This window comes from Mus caroli, chromosome 6 (genome assembly GCF_900094665.2).
Source record: "Mus caroli chromosome 6, CAROLI_EIJ_v1.1, whole genome shotgun sequence".
Lineage (NCBI taxonomy): Eukaryota > Metazoa > Chordata > Mammalia > Rodentia > Muridae > Mus > Mus caroli.
In genome coordinates this window covers 61,200,392-61,223,795 of record NC_034575.1, presented here as the reverse complement: position 1 = coordinate 61,223,795, position 23,404 = coordinate 61,200,392, and the positions used below count along the sequence as shown (strand labels likewise).

The 23,404-nt window shown below is 42.5% G+C and overlaps 1 protein-coding gene across 7 annotated transcripts in view; it reads right to left on the bottom strand.

The window, feature by feature from the left end:
• Positions 1–23,404, bottom strand: part of Gng12 (G protein subunit gamma 12) — a 118,164-nt gene that overhangs the window by 55,736 nt on the left and 39,024 nt on the right. For 5 of the 7 annotated variants that reach the window (XM_021165252.2, XM_021165254.2, XM_029478914.1 and 2 more), the window contains exon 3: positions 12,933–12,985. The exons of the other annotated variants lie outside the window; for them this stretch is intronic. The gene's annotated coding sequence lies outside the window, so the exon portion shown is untranslated. The remainder of the gene's footprint in view (positions 1–12,932; positions 12,986–23,404) is intronic. 7 annotated transcript variants of the gene reach the window in all.

Sequence of the window (23,404 nt, the reverse complement as noted above, 5' to 3'; positions counted from 1 at the left end):
GGTGTGGACATGTGCGTGCTCCTTCCGTGACAGGATTGGCAAGGAAGGTCAGGGTGAAGATGAGTGTTGAAAAAGGAGATCAGCCAGTTCTAGGGACCCATCTAGTTCACCAGAAATTCTAGCTTCCCAGGACCCACTGTCACCTCTAGATGTCCTCAGAGGAAGAAGATGCAAGAAAAGAGAGGGGTCCCCTAAGAATTTGTCTTGGGTGAAACACATCCCATCAACTTGTTCTGGATGAAGCCTGCTGGGTGTTCAGAGCAACTGGTCTCTAGAAGCCCGAGGCCAAAAAAAAAATATATATATGTTGATGATACTCTCATCTTTTGCCTATATTAGAAGTTAGAAGAAGCGAAATACTAAAGACAAAATATTTAAGAACTTTCTCAATAATTATTAATGCCTCTGCCAAGTGTCCAATAACTTACGATGTGTACATTTTCCTTTAAGGAAAAACAGTCACAGAGAAGCACCTGCCCCGACATATGAATACTACATGATCTCAGCAGTGCCATGTAAGTCCTCAGGTGCTGATGTGCACCCAAGGTTCTGGAGAGAGGAGGTTATGGAAAAAGCAAACACTAAACCCATCACTAAACAGCACCACTGTGCCTGACACTTGGGGGATGGAAGTACTACAGTCGAACAAGGGATGATGGGTGAGACTTTTCCTACAGATGCTCTCCATTTATAAAGCACACAACCCACGCCGAGCAACTGGGCCATGGCCCTGTCCCACTTCTTTAAATGATGAGATCACAGGCCTCTGCAACACTGGCTTGTTTTGAATTCTTCTTTGAATACACAAAAAGTAGAGTTGTGGTAAGGCTACTCCTTAATTTAATTGTAACTAGAATCTGCCCCCCACCCGCATTTGCTAGTAGTGATACCAACAACTTAAAGTAAACCGACTTTGTTTTCAAGACTCTAGATATATGTATTCAGTTCACAGCTGAAAGTTCCTGTTTTCTGATTGATCACCTTTTTATCCTTGACAAATTCTTTTTAATGTTTGTTTTATTTTTTAAATTGTTTGCGAGTGCAGATACCTGCTAAGGCCCAAGGTTGGATCCCTTGGAGCTATAGTTCCTGTCAGGTCTGAACAGCAGGGACTGAACTAAGGCCCCATGAAGAGCAGTGTATGCTCCTAATCACCGAGCCATCTTTACAGCCTCCTTGGTAAAGTCTTAAAGAGGGAGACGAGGCACAACACTAGTGATAATTTGATGTGAACCACAGCAGTGGTAGGTTTTCCTAACTGTTCACTATTGTACTGGCTGGTTTTGTGTGTCAACTTGACACAAACTGGAGTTATCAAAGCTTCAGCTGGGGAAATGCTCCATGAGATCCAGCTGTGAGGCATTTTCTCAATTAGTGATCAAGTGGGGAGGGCCCCTTGTGGGTGGTGCCATCTCTAGGCTGGTAGTCTTGGTTCTATAAGAAAGCAGGCTGAGCAAGCCAGGGGAAGTAAGCCAGTAAGTAATATCCCTCCATGGCCTCTGCATCAGCTCCTGCTTTCTTACCTGCTTCCAGTCCTGACATCCTTTGGTGATCAACAGCAATGTGGAAAGTGTAAGCTGAATAAACCCTTTCCCCCCAACTGCTTCTTGGTCATGTTTGTGCAGGGATAGAAACCCTAAGACTAACTGTGTACTTAATATGAAATGTCAATTTAATGGCATTGTAACCATTTCACTCTTTACCACTATAAATGGGTGTCCAATTCTATCTAAGTGGACTAAGGAACTCCACATAAACCCAGAGACACTGAAACTTATAGAGGAGAAAGTAGGGAAAAGCCTCAAAGATATGGGTCAGGAGAAAAATCCCTGAATAGAACAGCAATGGCTTGTGCTGTAAGATCGAGAATCGATAAATGGGACCTCATAAAATTGCAAAGCTTCTGCAAGGCAAAAGACACCGTCAATAAAACAAAAAGGCCACCAAGAGATTGGGAAAGGATCTTTACCTATCCTAAATCAGATAGGGGACTAATATCCAATATATATAAAGAACTCAAGAAGGTAGACTTCAGAAAATAAAATAACCCCATTAAAAAATGGGGCTCAGAGCTAAACAAAGAATTCTCACCTGAGGAATACTGAATGGCTGAGAAGCACCTGAAAAAATGTTCAACATCCTTAATCATCAGGGAAATGCAAATCAAAACAACCCTGAGATTCCACCTCACACCAGTCAGAATGGCTAAGATCAAAAATTCAGGTGACAGCAGATGCTGGTGAGGATGTGGAGAAAGAGGAACACTCCTCCATTGTTGGTGGGATTGCTAGCTTGTACAACCACTCTGGAAATCATTCTGGCGGTTCCTCAGAAAATTGGACATAGTACTACCAGAGGATCCTGCAATACCTCTCCTGGGCATATATCCAGAAGATGTTCCAACTGGTAAGGAGGACACATGCTCCACTATGTTCATAGCAGCCTTATTTATAATAGCTTCTAATAATACTCTCAAGGCATGCAGAAGGAACACTCTTTGCTTGGGATGGTCTGTGACAGTCATTCTCTAGTCCTCCTCCAGGGGGCGAGAATAGCCAGTGTTGTACTGGAAAAGTCACCCTCACACTGATTTTCCCAAAGGGGTTTTTCCCTCCTCCCTTTTCTGCTTAGTACATCTCACTCAGACTGATGAGCAAAGTGCTTTAGCTCTTTTATGCAGAGAGAGGCAAGAGACATTTAAGGGCTGAGGGAGATCGAGTGCACATCAACACTTATCTGTACAGTCTTGCAGGCTGGATGGTTCTCCTAAGGCTTGGGTCATGGCCATGGTTTTGCCACAGATTTCTTTTTAAAGGAGAATTTTCCAGTGTTTGTTTTAGCCAGTGGCGGCTTCCAAGGCTCCTTTCTAAGGCCTCCTCTGTAGAGCTTTTGGTCAACCACAGCTGCACTAGAGGCCTGAGAGTAAAGGCCTCCCTTCATGGGGTAGTGGTGGGACTTCATCATATCATACAAGTGCTTGGTGGCCACGAGTGACTCTGGTAGCAGTTCTCTGCAACCTGGACTGTCTTCCCTTCTTTGGAAGAGTCTGGAGTCCTCACTGAACAACCAGGCTTAGCCCCTACCTCCTGCCAAGAGCCTGTCGTAGGCTGGGGGTTGAGTGGTTGTATGCTGATGACCACACAACAGGGCAAAGGGAAGGCCTGGAGGCGGGGCAGTCAGTCCTGCTACACTTATACTCAGATCCAACTTTTGTAGGTTCTAAGTTTTACATTACCTTGAGAGTCTCCTTTAAACAAAGACTACAAAATTAAAGCCAGGCCTGTTTATATATACTGAAGTCAGATGATCTGAAAGTTAGGGGTCATTACAAGTTTGAGGATAGTATGGTCTACCGAGCAGACCCTGTGTCAAAAACAAAAAAATAACCAAACAATGCAAAATTTGTCAGGTCTCTTGAGCTACAGGAATGGGAATGGTTGACTGCTGCCACAAGAACTGAGACTTAGGAGGTAAATCACTGTCGTGGGCCCTGCTTGTGGACAAGGTTGAAAAGGCAGACAAGGTATGCCTATAAATTTTTTGTTCCTCTAAGGCCATTCAGAGTAGACCACAGGTTTGTAAAAAGAAAAAAAAAGTCTTATGACCTCAAGTGGAGGGTAGATACTCACTAAACATTTGGTAACCAACCGTTTGAAGTGGTCTGCTGAATGCCACAGACCCATCTACCGCTTCCCTTTTTGCAACTGCCTAGTCATATTTTATCTTCCAAATAAAGGAAGATTGTTGCTCAAAAGGTGTTGTCAGGACCAGCACAGGCATGGGTTTCTTGCTCATCTGGTTATTCATTCACCAGAAGAACACAGGCATGTGTTACAAAACAGACTACGAAACTAGCTCAGCCCAAACCAGTGCATACACTCCCTGTACGTACTACAGGACGGCGGGACTGGAGCTCCATCTACTTTGGACTGCCCGGGGTGGGGTGGGGGACTGTTGGAGTGAGTGCCTGCCACATGAAAAGGCACCTTCCCGCTTAGCCTGTCTGTTCCTGTCTGCCCTGGGCTATCAGTACATGGTTCCAAGTCCTGCTTTCCCCGTTCTTCCCAAGGGAAGTCACACACTCTGCTCAGCTTCCCGTTGGCACCTGTTCTTTTATGGAAAGAAAGCAAAATAAACATCTGCACTTAGAGCAGTTATCTAAATATGGCTGTAAATATGTATTTTCCTAATCCTTGCAAAAAAAATATATAAAATCTGGTAGCAAAATCACTATCTCATTTTAACAATGAAATAAGATCTAAAAAACGGGGAAAGCTGTTTAATTAGGCCACTGTGGCTGTTTTTTTATATGTACTAGTTTGGTAACTACAAGCTTCTCAATTGCCAAATGTTCTTCCTCAAACAAAACAGACAGCAACTTTACACATAAAAGTGCCTTGGGGGTGCTGTTCATCGTTTGTCACAAGGAACAAAGCATTCTTCAAATGCATGTCCATGCAATGGAGCTGATACCACGACAGGAAACAACGGCCATCATAAACTCAGTGCCCAGTGTGCTGTTTCCACTCCAAGCACACTGCAAGCTTTCCTTTTCTTACCATGACACTAGATGCTGTTATCCTCATGAAAATGACCCGATCTAGGTTACACGGAGGAAGTTAATCCTTACTACTAAGCTCTGAGTTCTCACACTACATGACTAATGAACTTCACAACACCGGCGTTTTTTAAAAATAACACTATTTTTCTGTGTGACTGTGTGCAGCATATGTGGGCACATTTGTGGAGGTCAAAGGACATGTTCAGGAATCAGTTCTCACCTTCTATGTGGGTTCTGGTAATAGAAGTTAGGTTACCAGTTTTGGTAGCCAGTGCCTTAATCTACTGAGCCATCAACCCAGCCCAAGACACTTATTTTTTTTTCAAAGCATATACATATTTTAGGTTACTCTCAAATTCTTGTTTGATTTAAACAATCTGATGAAGTGGTCTACTTTAAAAATGACTTTAAAAGTTTTCAAAATGTGATCCTAGCCACATATAACTCATCGTAGCCATGTACAGATAATACTTGAAGCTGCAGAAGGCTGAGTACTGACTACAGAGGAGGAGGCTGTTGCAAGCTCGTCACATGCAGTGCTTCCTGCAGTGGAGTGATCATGTTACGGAAGGGAATTATCTCACGGGCAGATGAAGCAACCGAGACTGAGCATAAGTCACTGTTCAAGTGGTTCTGTAACTGAAGAAGGCACAAACCTCTGGCCTCTTACTCCAACATCCTCTTCCCTCCTTCATTACTGTTTGAAACAGAATGGCCCCCAAAGACTCATCTATTTGAACACTCTGTCTCCATTTGGTGGCAGTTTGGGAAAAATTGGGAAGTGCAGTCCCATTGGAGGAAGTGTTTGACTGGGGGTGGGCTTTGGGGTTTTGAAAGCATTAAGTTGGCCCTCACTGTTTCCTGTTGGGGTTGGAAATGTAAGGTCTCAGCTGCGGCTCCAGTCACCTGTCACCTGCTTTCTCTGCCCTGCCGGCATGAACTATCATCACTATTAAACTCTAGACCTGAAACTGACTCTTTAAGTTGCACAGGTCACAGTGTTTTAACACAGCAATAGAAAAGTAACGAAGACACATATAAGCAGCATGTTTTAGTAGAAGTGTGTGAAGTATTTTGTGTCTGTACCCAGGTTCTTCAAATGGTCATGTGGAAACCTTGATATAGTGTTAGACCATTGTGCTATGAGTGACTCTAACTTTAGCTGACCTGAAAACCTTAGTAACATGTCACTTCCTGGACTGAACTGCTCCGTTCATTGTAGTGGGGTGGGGGTACAAAACTGTGTTCCAAGTACTGAGGAAGCTAAGGCAGCAGAGCCACAAATTCAAGGCTGAATTCTAAGTGTTTCACCTAGAGAACGAGAAACAATGACTGGCTCCTAAGAACAATATTTGGAGTGATGAAGCAGACCAATGGGAAGAGAAAGGAGACTAAGAGATGGGGATGGGGTGCCTAAGAACAAAGCATAATAAATATATGAAACATATCAAATAAAATAATAAAATCCACTAAAACAGGTAGTAAGGACTATTTCTGCAGCATAAAAGGTCTCTTTTCTTCAGTGAAGAGGTGGAACATCCCACAAGGCTTGATTCTGTGGAACCGATAAGCTCTGTGCAGAGCCCTCATCAAAACACCCTCATGTTATACAGCAAATCATTTCTCTGATCGTCAGGGTGCTGAGCATGAGAAATGGCGACTGAGCAGTTTCCACAGAGGCACTAGATTTCATCAAGTGTACTTGTATGAGGGCAATGAAAGCAATCCAGGTTGTCAGTCAAAAGCTTCCATGTGCTCACCGAGCTCCGTTTTAAGTTTCTGGAGAGGAGTTTTCTGTCCTGGATCAGAGCTGACTTAATATAACATGATATTATAGCAGAACATGAAGATGTGGCAGATAAGAAATTCTAAAGGAAGGATTAGATAGACCATAACATGGGCATTTAAAAGAAGTCAACCCAACCGTTCTAGGAGCCATAACAAGGGTGTAAACAGAACAAGTAAGTGGAAATAGACAACACAACTGGAGGAGGATTTCTTGAAAATGTTCTGATTTCTACAACCCCAAGGTGGTGGGCACAATAGGGTTAGTCTTTTGCGACAAGTTCAGAGAGGCTACTTTTAAAGGCAGCTTCTGCCGAAATCCCTGGACAATGCGTAACATCTACCCAAGGGAACCAAATGTGAGAGGGATTGTTCAATGTCAGAGTAAATGGCTGTCCCCTCCACAACATGAGTAAGGGAACACATTTATCTTGAGCTCTAGAAGGTAGTCTTAGTGTCCTTTATAATAGACGAGAAGACTGGCAACCGGAAGCTGTGTCTAGAACCCAGTACTGCAGGATCATGGAAGGGGTGGGGGGGGAGTTCGGGACAAAGCTGCACAAGAATCCAATCACCAGATCAAATTTCTCCATCAGCCTGTTGTAGGATGACTGTTTCCCCTCCAGACATAATATGTTCAGCTCATGTATGCCATCTTGAAGTAGACCATTCTTGGTCAAGTAACAAGAACCATTATTCAGCAAAACAAATCAGCAGTAGCTAGGTCTACAGTAATAGCAATGCAGTTACTGACTGTGCCCTAGTGGAGAGAGAAAGGGCCAGTCATCTTCCCTATTCCCCACATTCCCAGCTTCAAGGCTTGTGAGAGATGCTTGAATATATAGGAAGTGGAAAGATATCTGAAAGAGGGCCTCCGTGAGATGGTTATCCATAGTGAGGTGGGAATTTTCAGTGATGCAGCTGTTTGGGCTCACCTGCTGTTGAGAGTCTGTTCTGCTCTGTTACCTACATTATGTAAAAGGTTTCTGGATGGGCCTTGCCCCGGAGACTGTGTTCTTTTAAACAGTTTTGACACTACTTTGAGGATGGAAGATGACTCTGTACTTGAGTGGTCACAAGAGAAGTACCATGTAGCCAGCAGCACCCACTGATAACTTACTTATTCCTGGGAGTAGAGGGGGTGCCACCCTATAAACTTATCAGAGTAAATGGAGACTATAGGGAGACATGGGCATACTAAAATCCTATCCCCCCAAACAAACAAACAAACAAACAAACAAACATAGGTGCAAATACTTACCAGACATACCAGAGCAAAGGAAGACTAGAACTCCCTAACCTGGACACTACCTAGCAGTGTTAATAGCAATAGCCCCAGTGTCCTGTCATCTGACCTCCTGATGTATGCAGCAAGGACCAACAGGCAGAGGACTTCACACTGTCCTTTCAGTTTGACTTGGGTCCCACTTTTGCCAACAACTTTCTTCTACTGACACCTGCTCATCATCCTATGAGGTTGTCTGGCCTTGATCCTCGACAACTATAATGGTGACATTCATAACTGCTGCGGCTTCAGTTTCTTTGCAGCTTGGCTTGGTTTGGTTATCTTTATCAACAGAGACTTGTGTAACCCTGTCAGTTTCCCAGCTTTGGTTTCTGAAGCCCCTTAAACTTCCTGTTTCTTTAATCTTATGAAGTCACTCTATAACCTACACATATGCATGAACAAAGAGATATTTACTATTTGATACATTGTATGTGATCTGAAAACTAGTATTAGTAATTAAAACTTGAATAAAAGAATCAGAGTTTGCCTCATTGAAAACTACCATACCCTATAAATTTATTGGTATTCAAGAAATTGTGACATTGTAGAAAGACACAAATGAGTTAGTTGTCTGTTTCTGACACAGGACATTCAGCCTAATCATGATCCTGAAGGCAGCACTGCCCCTATGCTCTGTAAATAAGCTTAAAAAACTACTAATTTGCTGAGGTAAATTTTGGTGGAATTGGTTTACGTTGCTGTCCTGTCTGGGTGAACTTCCCTGGAAAAGCCAACACAGCACAGTCCTTTGCATTCTCCTAACTGTGGCACACAGAGAGACACAAGGTAAGCAGTTGGAAGAGGAGGCCGCCTTCCCTAGAGAGTACTGCAAATTAACTGAGTATGCATGTGCGCACGCGTGTATGCGTGCATGTGTGTGTGTGTGTGTGTGTTGGGGTGGAGTATGAAGCTCATTTAGTCCCTTAATTCCATAAGATTGGTGTCTATCCAATCTGACAGATAAGGAAACTGGCTCAGAGACAAGCAGTGTGCCCAGGATCACACAGTTATCTACCCAATCTTGTTGGAGTAGGTGTGGCTTTGTTGTAGGAAGTGTATCTCAGTTACTTCCTACTGCCTGTGGATTGTGATGTAGAAGTGTCAGCTCCTTTCTCCAGCACCACATCTGCCTGTATGCCACCATGCTTTCAACCATAACAGTAATGGACTGAACTGTAAGCCAGACCCAATTAAATGTTCTCTTTTTATTAGAGAACATGGTATTTAGAGTCATGGTATTTCCTAATAGCAATAAAACCATAACTAAGACAGTAAGGGTCTGGAATAGACTGTGAAACCAATGAACCACATGATTTTAGCAGTGTCTTCCAATGTTGGGGCTTTGATCCTACTACCTGTGTATGGAAAGGTGAACACACAGATGTAAGAAGAACAAGAGAGACTTGTCCTGTGCTTCCAGAATGGTACTGGACAGATTTGAGGTTCTTGGAGTTAGTCATGTAGAAATATGCAGTTCAGATAATGCACATGAAGTATTTAGTAGAACCTGGCATTAGGTAAATGGCAGCTATGACTGTGAAAACCTTATACATAAAGCTGGAAAACTCAATATATAATTTAAGGCAGAATGCTCAGCCACTGACATCACTGTCTGTTCCACAAGCAGCCATGTTTATAATGGACACTAAACTTCGATAGGTGAGCCAAGAGCAGAGGCTAATGCCAGAGACTAAACTAGCCAAACTGAAAACAGCTACAGTTAAGTCAAACAATGGTTTGTCAGTGGGGTCCAGTGAGAGAGTTATGGAACACAAGATCTCTCCTGCACACAGTTTTGTAAATCATTACGGAGTCTGCAGATCCACTGAAGCTCCACTGTCCCCAGGTACTAACTACTCTATGGCTCCTCGGGAGGCAACATGAAGTCCTCAACCCAGGAATTCCCACCAAACCCAAAGTAAGGCCACTCACTCTCATTCCAAGCATCTGTTCACTGTTCATAGCCTGGATCGTAACATACCAAGGCTACAACTAATTTTCAACCTTTCAAGTTTAACTGACTCCAAATTACAAAATTTCTAAATCAGACCACTGTGGTACTTAGAGATTTTATCTGCTTGGCATCTTTTCCCCCCTCCTTCCTGTTGTGAAAACTCTTCCCTCCACCACCCCACATAGGGAACCCACCACATTTGATATTGGTGGACTTGCCTTTTGTCATGGGACATGTGAACAACATGGTCAAAGAAAAACTGCTTGCTGTCTACTGCCCACTTGTAATCATGCTGACTCCAACAGGCTATCCAAACCAGGCCAGTGAAAACACTTCCTTGGTACTACTCTTAGAATCATGGCTGAAGAGTTACTCTTGTTAAGATACAAGCTGCAAGAATGGTGCCTGACACTAATGGTTACAGGTGCCACCGTGGTGTGATTATGGAGTGTGGTGCATAGATGGGGAGGACACTGATGGACGTAAGGTGGGAGAAGAACAGGACAGAGAATATAAATGGCTGGATGAAGGCCTCCGAGCCCTCAACACAGCTGTGAAGGACAAACATGCCTAGTCTAAGTTGGAGTTCTGTTGATTACAAGCTGCATAAGTGTAACTAATAAACCTTATTTTAAGGGAAAACATAGTCCCAAGGGAAATTTCCTTCCATGAACAGTCCAGTCCCCATAGAATTCTGGGAGCCTTTTAGTAACAATCTTGACTGAATTAAAATCAATTCTCTGAATGAAATTCTCATATTAAGTCTAACTGTCAATGGCTGATAACTTTAACACCAGACCATTGCCAGGAATAGGTAGATCTAGGTATTTTGAAGAATATAAAAGAAAACACACACACACACACACATACATACATACATACATATGCACACATGCGCACACACACACGTACACACACACACACAAATCACCAATGGGGGAAATATATCTAATAAAATATAGTACATATGAGAGCAGTGTATGACGTGACACCTGTAATCCTGGCACTTGCGTGGCTGAAGCAGGATTGTTAATTTCAGGACAGTCAGGAATAAACAGTAAGACTGACACTATCTCAAGAAAAAGATTGCTCTGTAAATGGATGGGGAAAGTTCCAGGAAATCTGTACATAAGCAGACAGCACGGTGCCTGGCAGACAGCATCCCCTAATTATTACCACTGATGCTGTTTTATTGAATCTCCCGCTTCTACCATTTCCACTCAACTTCCCACTCTCTGTTGCTCTCCCACTACTATATTGGCAGCTTCCCTCTTCAAACTACTGAGTAGTCAGAGATCCACATTAACTAAGGTCTTTCAGTTCTACCTTACAGTCTACACAGCATTTTCACACACAACCTTTTTTCCCCCTTCGTTTCTGGAAAGCTTTGAGTTAAGTATCATGCCCCTCTTTCCAGACAAGAAAACTGTAGCTCAGAAAGGTAGCTTTTTAAAGGGAACTCCTAGAGTTGTGCTTAAACCCAAGCTTTACCTAAGTCCTTGCTTCTGGATGGCCAAGCTGTGAAGCATCACTTGATTCCTGAGGTCTTGCCCAAGCCTGATGAATGAAAGCAACAGGGCCTGGCCTGACCTCCTGTGACTCTGATGAGCTGGGTGCTGTGAATGAGGGCTGGGCTGGGCTGGACTGCTTTCTGCTTAACCAAGTATCTGTTATGCTTTCTGCCTGTGTTGTTGGGCCACAAGGAAGGCATATGGAAATTTCTGCTTTTAAAGAGCAAACAAAGCCCCCCCCCAAAAAAAAGGGGTAGAGTAGGCAAGGTGAAAAAATTGGCCATGCTTGGCTTGTAAGGAGGCTGGAGCAGATGAAATCACAGATAGCTAAAACAACTGAGCCTTAAAATCAAAAACAAAAACAAGAGAAGGGGTAAACAGAATGAAATAAGATGCCTTATGTGAGGGCAAACAGATTAACCTGACTCCCTCCCTCCACCCCAAAAAGCCTAGAGGTGAGGGAAATGGCTCAGGAAGTAAACGCTAGCTGTGCAAGCTTGATGATGCATAGTCAATCGTCAGTCCCCATGTAAAACACCAGCGTAGTGGCATGTGCTTGCAATCCCAATCCTGGTGATGCAGACAGGCAGACCTCTGGGCTATGACACCCACGGTTTACCTCTGGCTTGGACACAAATACCACACACAAAGAGTGAAAGAGAAAAGGAAGAAGTGAGCAAGAGGATGATGCACGTAGGTAGTAAGGGTAGAGAAGCCAAAGAGTGGGCTGGTGTGATGGGGAGTGCAGGTGGTACAGATGGTTTCTGAGCAGAGCAGGGGACACCCTGAAGGACAGCTAATGTGGCACCAAGAGGAGACTCTATCCATGGGGCAGGCGTTATAAATGTTCAGCTAATAGCCACGTGACCAACAAAACAAAGCCTCAGTTACCTGGGCGTTATTCCTGAATAGTCTCAACTCAAATCCGAAGAATCATATAACTGAGCTGAGTGGCCACCCCTCCCCGAATTTGAAAATAAACAACTGCTATTTGAGGAGTTAATTTGGGGTGGCTTATTATAGAGCAAATGCTAACACCACTGTCAGTCTACAGCTGCAAGACCAGGAAGTGATACCGTATCAACCGCACATGCTTTTCACTTGAAAAAAAAAAGGCAAGTGCTTCCTACCTCTGAGGTACTGCCAGTACTCCAGTCAGACACACTAAGGTTAGAGGAGAAGGAATACAAAGCACTAATTATGGCCTGAGGCTCAAGAGCATTGTGGAGAGAGCATTGGCTGCTCTTGCGGAAGAACTGAGGATCCAGCTCAGTCACCAACACTTAGATGGTGACTCACAACCATCTCTTCCTGCCGCTGCATTTCTGTGCACACACCTCCACACGTGCATTCACATAATTCACAATGTCACAAGAATTGTAAGACAACACAATGAAAGTGAGCACAGCCTAATGTGTGCTAGCTGTGCACCCATTTTCACTACAACATACTTCAAGGCGAAGCCTGAATTCCACAGCCAAGGAACGGACCGCTCTGGTGTTTTGAATACTGTATGAAACAAGAAAGACATTAGCATGGACCTGGGAAGGGATTCATTTCACAGAAGGTTTTAGTTTAATAGCTCTGGCATGAATCACAGAGCCACTCCTTCCTCAATTCTTTGAAAAAAAACAAAAAAACAGTAAAAAAGTCAATAAAACAAAAAACATTTTTTAAGGCATGGAAAATTCATAAATCATTCAGAGAAAAAAATGTGCAAATAAATATTCAGCGATTTTTTTAGGGATGTATTTGACTAAACATGTGACTAGCATTTTAAAAGCAACTCCACATGGCTACTTTGTTTGAATAATGAATGAAGATGGACCTTACCAGCAAGGCTTTGTGTGGCCCAGTGCCTCCAGGTTTTAAATGGTGGGGTGAATCTGAAAGAGAATTAAACAGGCATCCCAGGGGTGAATCACATGTGGGAAAGGTCTGCTTTCATCCCAAGCGACTGTGTAATGCGAGTATTTATTCTCTTAGTTACAGGTTAAAGAAGCTTGGTCTTGCTCCTACTAGAGTAGAGAGTGAATTTTTGCCTACATACTTCAACTTCCTGAATAGAAGGCATTCTTGCTTCTGCCTCGGAGAGTGGCTGGAGGGCTGAGGCCAGCATAACTATAAATGGTAGTGTTTTCATCCAAGCTCTCCAAGTGAGCAAAAGCCTCCTAGGCTGTCACTCTTGCTCTGGTCCCACAACCCACTTCTGCTAGGATTAAGCCTAACTTGAAGGACACATGAAGGGATGTGCCAGGCTTTCTAATGCAGCATGGAAATAACAAAATTTTGCCCTAACATTAATGGTGAGCCCCAAGAGAAATATAATACAAGCTACGTCAAAAAATTTTTAAAAAAGCAGATGAAAGTCTTGACAAGAGATTTGAATGATTAAAAATACTATCGGAACATGAAGTCCACATAAAACCTGAAGTCATCTTACATTTCTTCATTTAAATAAACCTGGCTGTATACATTGAGGTTGAGAGCACGATGTTATGAGAAAATTACATACATAGAGAAATGGTCTCCAGAGCAGCACTGCTTAGCCCCAGATCCCACTGTAAGAAGAAAAGCTCAAATCCTTCCTACACATTACTCATCTTAGTCCCTGTTTGTAGCGTCTACTTCCTCACCTTACATCTGCTTCTTTGCAACCTTTGACCTGCAGCTGTCCAACTCTTCCCCTGATTGGTTTTTAAAAACTAAACTGTCAAGATCCTGTACCTCTCAGCTCAGGCGAGCCACAATATAGTCCACAATAGCCGCTGGCTACACACAGAACAGAACAGATTGAGAAAAATGTAAAAATATTCTCAGTGAGTATTTCAGCATTCAGTGAAAACCAAACTACAAAGCAAATCAACTGTAATGGGGGGTCGGGGAGAGAGAGAGAGAGAGAGAGAGAGAGAGAGAGAGAGAGAGAGAGAGAGAGAGAGAGCGCGAGCGCTCATAGTACAGATATATGCTTATCAATGTATGGTGTATATGTATGCACATGCATGTATGGAGGTATAAGGCACACCCATACATAGGTGTGCTGAGATCAGAGGTGATGTGACATGTTTTCCTCTGTTGCTCTCAACCCTACCTTGTTTTATTTATTTTTTATCTTCTGTATATGAGTGTCTGGGCTGCATCTGTATGCACCACAGCATCCCTTCAGGAGAACAGATACTTTTTAACTTCTGGCCCAGCTCACCAGCTCTCTCTCTATACTTTTTTGAGATAAGGTTTCTCATCAAATCTTTTAATTTATTTATTTTAATTGGTTATCTTATTTATTTACATTTCAAATGTTACCCCCCTTCCAAATTTCCCCTCTACAAGCCCCCATCCCCTCCTTCTCCCCTGTCTCTATGAGGATGCTCCCCCATCCACCCGCCCACCCACTCCTGACTCAGTGGCCTACTGTTCCCCTATCCTGGGTCATCAAGCCTCCACAGGACCAAGGGGTTCCCCTCTCATTCTCACAAAATCTTAACGTTACCCTTTCAGCTAAACTGACTAGCCTGTGAGCCCCTGGTTCTGCCCGTCTTTGCCCTACAGCGCTAGGGTAACAAATGTATACTGCTGCATGGTGCTGGTAAGCTGAACTCAGATCCTCAAGCTGGGGCAACAGACTTTTATCCACTAAGACATTTCCCCAGCTGCCAAAATGGAGATATCAGTCACCATTTCCTTCTCTAAATAAACCGTCACTAGCTGTCTTAGCAGAAATCGGTTTCAGTACTGTCCGGGTGCCTGCAGGACCTGCCCTTGTTCTTTTTACCTCCACTAATTCTCAAGGCAGCTTTTTTGTGGGAAGTGTGCAATGAGGCACCTGAAACACAGCGAGATTACAAGCCTTGCCTGCAGCCTTCAGAGGGTTGTAGCAAAACTATGCTCAAGTAAACTGGAACATTTCCAAGTAAGATATTCCTTTCATTTTAATTATAAGCATTAATTATCAAAATCACCTTTCATGATACCATGGTTAGACAGTGACAGTAATGCCAGATGGGAAGTTACTTCATACTTAAAAACTGAAAACAATTTGACTTGGGAACATGCAAACCAAAGCAGGCCTGGAGTCAAGCCGAGTCTGGCATCTGCCTGCATCAGGAGGAAGGGAAGGAGGGGAGGATCATGTGTAATCGACAGAGCACCTTGTGTCTGTCATCTGTCTCAGCAAAAGGCCAATCTCTTTATCATTCTCCAGAAAGTCACAAGTCTGCATCTATGCATCTGTTTTAGCAGCAGTAGGGAGTTAAGGCCGAAAGAATAAATCAGAAAAAATAGAAAAAAAATCACATCCTTTTACTTTATTAATGCATGGGCAGAAGTTAAGGGAAAGTTAGACCCACAGGGTGACCTGGCCAGCTCATCCATGACACCTCATAGCCTGTGGGCTGCGGCAGCAGCACTGTGTTGCTCAGAGTCACACCCAACCTGTAAGAAGACTCACACATGCTCCCAGTTGTCTCATTCCCACCATTCCCGTCATTCCCCATGGACATGCTGTTCTTCAGTTATCCAGACCTCCCTGCCAGCCAGCCCAGTGAGCCAAAACTATGCTCGCACTGTAGGAGCATTTTTTTTTTCTCAGCTGACAAACACATAGCAGGCAGCGGGTACAGTAAGAGCTGGTCTTTATGGAGCCAGGTACGAAAGCACCACAAGCTCCCTTAATGTTGTCAGTAATTCTGTGAGTCACCCTTTATTGCCCCATTTAGCAGGTAGGTACACAGGCACAGAAGTCAGTAGCCTAAGGTTACAAGGCTTGCAGGTAGCTGCAGCAGATGGTGAAGCCAGACAATCTGCTTCTGAAGTCTGTGCTCTAACAGCTACACTGAACCTGCAGCGACCTGATTCCAGAGCCTGTGCTCTAACAGCTACACTGACCCTCTATCCACTTGGTCCCACTGCTCTCCTCACCATCCTTACATCGCTGCATCAGTTGCGCTTAGTTTGTGATGTGCTGGTCTCTCTGCAGACTTTTACAGAAACCTGGAAGGGTGAAAACCACCTCTATATCCCATCTTTGAGTCTCTGAGACCTAAAATGTTCAGTATACAGTTGGTGCTCAATAAAGACACACATGGGAAAGTGGCACTGCATGGATGGGGCACAGGGCCTCATAAAAACACAGAGGAAAGAGTCTCAGGGCATATTTTCGTCAACAAAGCACATTTTATCTTAGTCTTTTAAATTCAGCCATTACCAAGTACCATTACTTCCTAGGCCTATTCGCTACTGGAGGGACTTAATCACATCTCCAAGAGATTCATCACTTTGATTCTTGTGTGTGTAGGCTGAAGCACAACTTGGGGGGTTGTTCTAAGGAACCATCTACCTGTTTTTGAGACAGAGTCTCTTTCTGACCTAGAATTCTCCATGAAGGCCAGGCTGAGAGCCAGCGAGGACCAGGGACTTGCCTGTTACTCTCTGCCTAGCACTTGGATTACTGTGTGCTACTCCAGCAACCTTTTGTATATAGATGCTTGGGGCTGGATGCAGTCCTCATACTTGCAAAGCAAGTAGTTTGCTGACTGAGCTTCCTTCCTCACCTCTACACATGGCCTCTTACATGGAAAGCTTGCCTAAGTAGTAGCATACAATGACTTTGGCTGGAGAAAAGAGACCCATGATGAGAATTGTCGGTGCTTGCCAGGAAATGGCCTAGAGTTCTAAGGCATCTCTCTAAACTCCTCCTGGATGACCACAGAAAGGAACTTTATATAAGGACATGGCCCTTTAGCGATAGAAAAGGCAGCTTTAGGATCAGAGACATGCAAAGACCTCCATCGAGAAATAGCTCTTTCTAACTTATCCCAAAGACTGCACCAGGACTGTGGCCCAGCGCGCACTCACATATAAATGCTGTTAGCTGTAGTGTCCATTGAAGCACAGAGACATCACCTACCATCTTCTCATGAACATGAGTATCAGTGGCATCTATCATTCACAACCAAATTATGTGTCTGTATTTTGATTTTTGTATCTCAAGTGTTTACTGAGAGTTTTACAAAGCACTGGGAATGTAGCAGTGAATAAGGTGAATGGTGTTTCTGGCCTGTTCAGGGTAATAATGTGCAGAAACACTAAGAAGTCAATGCATGGTGCCTGCAGAAGTTAGGAAGGGTCCTAGAATTGAAGTTACAGATGGTTGTGAGCCACTGTGCAGATGCCAGGAATATAATCCAGGTCCTCTGCAAGAGTAGCCAGTACTCGTAACCACTGAACTACCTCTCCAGTTCCTTGTAGTAGTTTTCAACCAATGCATGGATAAGTTGAGTAGTTTAACAATATCACCAACACAGAAAAAAAGTAATATACCTGTTCTTCCATGTGTGGAAATCAGAGGACACATTGCTAGAACCAGCATTCTTTTTCATCATGGGTTCCTGGGTTCAAAATCAGGTCATTTGGTCTGGCAACAAGGGCCTTATGGGCTGAATCATATCATGGGCCTACATTGGTTCTTCTGTTTTGTTATACTATGAACATACATAATATTACAGAATAAGGGACGGAAAGATACTCAGCAGTTAAGAGCACCTATCGCTCTTGGAGAAGATTCAAGTTTGGTTTCCTGCACCCAAAGGCTTATAACTGCCTTTAACTTTTAGTGCGAGGAGACCTAATGCCCTATTCCAAACTCCACGTGCAACGTGGTGCTTGTAAATTCATATTGGCTCATACTCATTAGATTAGAAAATCTTTTTAAAAATATTAGTGTATTCCACTGTCCCAGTGCTGGAATTTTTGATGGACGTATGTATTTTTATATGATGTTGACTTCAGTTTATGTCATCAACAACACAACTGGGTAAGGACAGAGGAAAGGGAGAGCTGGATCCTTAATTAGTGAGGAGTAAGTTCCTGGATAATTATCTCTGAGCCTCAGTTTTCTCTAGTATAAAATGGGAACTAACAATACTATTTGCATGTAGTTGTTAAAAGGATGAAAACTATTAGCACAGTGCCACGCAGAAACATTCAGTAGGGGGTCAGAGGGAAGGCTAAGTGGTTAAGAGCATTCTGGAGGACCAGGGTTAGATTCCCAGTACCCTATGGTGGCTTATGACCATCTACATCTCCAGTCCCAGGATATCTGATGCCCTCTTCTGACTTCTGCAGATACCATGCACACATGGTGCACACACATATATACGTGCCAAACACTCATACATATACAATAAAAATTTTAAAAGGAAAAATTCGCTAAGTGATAGGTATTATTTTAAGCCTTAACTATTGTGCATGTTTTCTGTATGCATTTAAAGTTGTTCATCTTGAAAGCCTTAATTTACTAAATCATTCCTATCATGCTGGAAGTTTTAAAGTGATTAATGGCTTATACCTTTATAAGTACAACTAACTTTGGATGTCTTTATGATTTAGCTTTGTAATTCTTCCATCTCACTTCTCTAGTTTCCTTGAATTCAAAGAATAGAATTGCTAGCTGGTTTGCTTTTATTTTTCTTTTCTTAAAGGGGATTTATTTAAAAGTATAATATTTTATTAATTTTAGAGAATTTCACAAAATGCATCCTGATGGCAATCACTTCCCATTCTTCTCTCAACTCTTTTAAGATCCACTTTCCCCTTCCTTTTTATTCTTTTAATTGCTACTGAATCAGTTTTGTTCTGTCTATAGACTCATGGTATAGGACCATTCACTGAAGTGTAGTTTACCTACCAGGGGTTGACATACCATGAAAGAAATGGCCTCCCTGTCTCCTAGAAGCTATCAATTTTTATTAGATTTCATCAGTCAGGGATGGGACTTGTGAACCCCTCTCCACTAAAGAAACTTTTATTAGCACGCTACCAACAAAATAATGAACGAACAGTTCCTAAGATCTATTTTACTAAGCAGTTTTTAGGATTTGTGTGAGTGCATGTGTGCTTGCATACCACATGCACCCAGGAGCCCATGGAGGTCACTAAAGCATGTTCAATTCACTGAAACTGGAGTTACAGGCTATTGTGGGCCACCACAAGGGTGCTAAAAACTAAAGCCCTATCCTTTGCAAGAGCAGTAAGCTCTATTAACCAGTGAGCCATCTCTCCAGCACTTCTTAACTCTTAATATTTTATAAATAAGATGGTACTGTTAATGTGTTGCTTTTTCTAATTTAATAAAAATGAAGATTTCCTATTTATCAATGAATTGTTACAATGAAAATACTCATTCTTTTGTTCATTTGTGTATTAGTTTACCCTTTTTTCTTTTAACTGTCTTCTTTATAGTTTATCACCAATAATATATATGTGTGTATAATATATGTATATGTATACACACACATATACACTGCTACAAACATATTCCCAAAACTTTTGTAATTTTGTTGTTGTTCTTGTTTGTGTGTTTCTTTTTTGAGACAGAGTTTTGCTATATAGGTGCTGTGGACCTAGAACTCACTATGTAAGCCAAACTGGTCTTGAACTCAGATATCTATTTGCCTCTTCATCCCCAACTGCTAGGATTAAAGGTGTCACCACCACACCAGCAGTTTTTTAAATTCTGAGGTAGCTTTTCTCAGTTATAAGACACTTAGAAAATATGCAGCAACCATATTTGTCTAAGCCTCATAAACAATGATGCTTCTTAGTGAAATTTTTAGTGAAATGTTTTTGGCTGCTTTTCAAAGTCCATTTGCATCTACTTTGAATTCCACAGTTAGTCTATGGAAAAGCTTCCAGGTATAACGATTCCTTCCCACAGAGTATCGTGGAAAACATTGACAATTCACAACTGAAAACAGTAGAGGTGCAGACTATAGGTGACATGGTAGGGTCCCTGAGTCCTTTAGGCAGCTGTAGAGCAGACTCTGGGTCTCTCAGGAAAGAAATGTTGTGAAGTAAAATAAAATGAATTGTGTGTCCTCTCAATTTCTGTACCATGCAAACACTCATCCCCCACCCCACCCACCCAACCACAGACACACACAGACACTCACACATATTCATATCACTGTCATGTCTGGTTGGCTTTTTTAGTGTATTTTCATACAGTCTCACAGCACCAATTCTGTACCATTTCTATGGAAACCTTCCCAGACAGCATCAGGGAACCATCCTGGAGGCTCCCAAGAGATGCTAGTAAATTCAGTGAGTCTACCAAAGTGATAATTATCCTTAACCTTCTTTCATGAAGTTAATAATTTAAATACCTAAAATGCAATTTAGGCTTTGCTCAATTTTGTTTGTTCTGAGACTGCCCTAGAGCTGGCAGTGAACTTAATTGTTCTGATCTAAGTGCTGGGATTACAGGTGTCTACCACCACAGGTGGCTCTGCTTTTGTTTGTTTATTGGTGTTGTCTTTTTTTAACTTGGGATAAACATACATTTTCTCATAAGGGTTTCCTCATTCTTTATTCAGTGCGATCATTCCACTCCCTGAAGCTCTACAACTTATCCCTCTATCAATGTAATTCATAATACACTGCACTTAAACTGCAGGGGAAGGCTTCGAGAGTCTGTTGTTTTGTGGTCCTGTTACCCCACTGTCTAGCACTGTGCAGAATAATTCTGATTCAGTGTTTCATAAAGTGATAAAAGAATGGTATACAGTTAAGTGGCAAGTCTTAATGGGAAGAGCAGTGCAGTGTAGGTTCCATTAACTATATGTTCTGTTACATCACAAACACATTCCTATCACGAGACAAAGTCTATTAGCTAAACAATGCTAAGCTATATTAAATGGAGTGTTCCAAGATATTTAACACCTGGCCCCAATCTGTGCCTTTCTATAAATATATCTGTTGTGCTTTTATCTGCAATTCACATCTAACCCATTCTTGAAGAGTCCTGTATGTATGTGTATGTGTGTGTGAGTGTGTGCGCATACCTGAATATCCCATAAAGATAGGATTAGTATCTCACAGAAATATGGAATATCTGTTTCCTAACTCAGTAAAATTCATGGGAGGCAACTGACATTAATTGGCAAGGAAACAAAATAATTTGGATCAACATATGAAAGGAAAATATTGACAATTCACAACTGAAAAGAGTAGAGCCTGTGTGTCATTTCATCTTCAGAACTTTCTATGATGACACATCTTATTAAATCTTTGTTATAACATAATGTATTTAGTTTATTTATATACAGATTGACATTGGACCCACCTTACATAACAGGTTCTCTGTTTCTACACCCATCCTCACTGATAGTTATTTCACTTTGGCAGGCTTGGCTGGCTTGTGTATATTTTCATAAAATCTTGTGCCCTACAGTACGAACTACAACCCAACTGAACTGAACAGTACTCCCTGTGGAGTGGATAAGCCCTTCTGAGATAACTAGTGTCATCATCTCCCAAGGAGAAGGGAGGGGAAACAGCAGATACACTGTAAAGGCAGAAGGTTTGTAGCATGTTGGTTCTCCCACCATCTTACTCCGTCTAAGCATATCTGGTATCTATATGTGCCTGGCAGAAAGAGGATGGGAAGAGCTCCTTGAGAAGCTTACAGTAAATCATAGATACCCAGTCAGGCAACTGTTGCATGACAGCAGTGATGGCTTAAATCTAACTGTAGTAAGGACACAGGACTTCCTACTGAGCAAAGAGAATGCCTGAACTAGCCCAGAATGCTCATGGGAAGCTTCCAGAAGGGTGATGTGGTGAGTGATCAGGGCTAACGAGAAGAGGGAAGGAATTCTTAGGTACTCCAGTGGTTGCAAAGAGCTTACTATGAGGAGTTTAAGATGGGAGAGGTACCTTATTGCCAAAAAACTACCAGGCATTCAGAACCTAAATTGAGGGAACTACAGTGCAAACTATGCAGCAATAGAAAAAGGTACAATCTCTAGCATTCTAACTTTGAAATCTTACAGACAATGACTATCAAGGAAACCACTAAGAGTCAGGTACTCAACTTAACAGCTTAGGCTGACCTGGACTCTGTGTAAGATGTCGAATATACTTGGGCTGTAGGTACAGGGCTGTATACTAAAGCAGCAGACTATTCAAAAATATTCCTTTCCACACAACAGGTAGTGAGGAAAATGTAAAGCAGGCTAAATGGCTTTCCAACACGAGATGCAGAAAGCTTCTAAGCCATTGAGTGCCAAAGGCCTGCTAGTAAATCCTAGTTCAAGTGCATCTGCCCAGGAAGCTTAGCAAATGCTATCCAGTTCCAATTTCCTGGTAAGAAGAGTGTCAGAAGAATGGTTGGGGATGTGAGCTTTAGTAACTTGACAAAAAAGCAATGCTGTGTAACACACTGTTAGAGCTTAATGAAAAAATGCTCAAAGTCCAACATGCATAGATAGGACTATTTAAGAAAAACCTAAAGATATTTAAGAGAGAAGCCAAGCCCCCTCCCTTCCTTCCCCCCCAGGAAAGAAAAGGTGTAGAACTTAGTAGCATTTGTCACTGATCATATATGTTAATATTACTTTGCCTTCTAAAACTTCCAGTTTTATTGGAATACTCTAGGCTGTTAGATTTTATGTTGAAAAGAATCATTCTGTTCACATGTCTTAGTTCTCTTCTTTGGATGTTTGTCCATACAGTGTCTTGCTATGCAGCCTAGGCTAACCTCAAAGCTTACTGTAATCCTCCTGTCTCATCCTTTCAGGGGACTAGATCATAAGCATGCGACTCCACACATGGCCATTTCTGGCTTCTTTCTTATCATCTCACATTTAGAGATATAAGTTAAACTCTACTTTATTTCATAAGCAACTCCTGTGACCCCTGCTTCAATACCTCTTGAGTCTCTCCAGCTTCTATACTCAGCTATGTAAGGCAGCCAGCATCTCTTGCATAGGTGACTATCATAACCCTCTCCAGATTCTGGACCTCAGTCTGGTCTCCATCCAGTGAGCAAAGGGCTGTTCACTTTATTTTCCTACTCAGAAGTCACAGCAGCCTTAGCATACTCATTGAAGATCATCCCCTTGGCCACCAGGCCTCCTTGGCCTAGCCCTCTATCCAGTTACATAGACTTGGCTTCTCTTCAAATATCACTAGCAAGCTCCAGTCTTGAGGCCTTCAAGTATATTCACTTTTCTACTGGGACCATAAGCAGACACCTACTCCTGCCTATCTGTTTTGTTCTGGTCCTCCAGGTTTCTTCAGAAGAGCCCTCCTCCCCTACATTGCTTTGCTATGTCAATGTAACTTCTGATGCTCTCCTTTCTAGCTATTGACTTACATGCATCTCTCTCACTGGAATGAAAACTCCATGAGCAAACAGGCTGTATGTTTAATGATGTACCCCAGGGCCTGAAATGAAGCCTGACAGGAATAAGCATCTAATAAAAACTGTATTTAGTTTATATGCACGTGGGGAGGAGGGAGGGAGG